The following is a 1,050-nucleotide window of genomic DNA, read 5'->3' as shown; positions in this document are numbered from 1 at the left end:
ACCTTCTTTCTGCGGAAGACTACACAGACAGTTTCTACTGATTCCGCAGAGGATGTATCATTCCTGCTCTCTGCTTCCATAGTATTTTAATCTCCAACTTTTCTCTTGATAATCTGATTTGTTACACCTAATTCTTTGTCTCCTTGGTAGACTATAAACTCCTGAGAATAGAATTAATAACTTATTTATCTCTGTATCATCCCAGAATTTTACAGTGTTTTGGAGATAGCAGCTACTCAATAAATATTTTGACATGTAATTTTAATGATATTTATGTTACACGTTTTCCAATTTTAAGTATTGTTAATGGAATCTCACCTTTGACATAACTTCTCTACCCATTTCTTCGAAGTTTCAAACTCTTGCTTTTGAAACATGAAAAAGGACTCTAGCAGATTGATACTGTAATTTAGATGGCTGTGTAAACAGTAAGGGACTGTTTAGCAATTACTTGTTGAGTTATAACTTTATGAAAATTTGCAGAGATTTCTTTTGAGTTTTCAGTTGTTTAAAGGGACCCAATCATCTCAGGGGCATGGAAAAGGAAAGAGCTCAGAGGAATGCCTGAGAGAATATCCCAGAAAGTCTACTGTGCCTTCTAGAAAGACACCTGGTACCCAAGTCCTAATTTCAAGACCCAGAGAGCATGTTATGATCAAGACATTTCCAGGGTCCATCTTTCCTTTTTTTTCCTCAGTTTTTCTAAGAAATTGTCAGTTTGATGTTAAGAAACATGTAGTTTATGCCCACAAGGCCCACAGACACGACTGATGACATGTTGCAGGGCCCAATTGAAATAAAAAACTCAGGGCCCTCTGTTCAAAAACTATTAAGAATTTCAAAACAATAACACCGGAACATTAAGGCAAGTGTGAGCTTTCTAAGCACAGGTGTCTGTGTAATTGCTGAGGTCTCACATCTAGGAAGCCAGCCCAATTCTGTCTTCCAAGAACTTTCAGTACACTGAAAGGCAAAAAGTTTTTATCAGGTAGAAGCTACAATTCAAGTATGTACAAGAGGCTGCAGGGATCCAGAAGTTCCTGATTTCGG

The sequence above is a fragment of the Bos javanicus genome, chromosome 10 (assembly GCF_032452875.1).
Source record: "Bos javanicus breed banteng chromosome 10, ARS-OSU_banteng_1.0, whole genome shotgun sequence".
Classification (NCBI taxonomy): domain Eukaryota; kingdom Metazoa; phylum Chordata; class Mammalia; order Artiodactyla; family Bovidae; genus Bos; species Bos javanicus.
The sequence above is the reverse complement of the archived record's forward strand: the minus strand, read 5'-3'. Positions refer to the sequence as shown.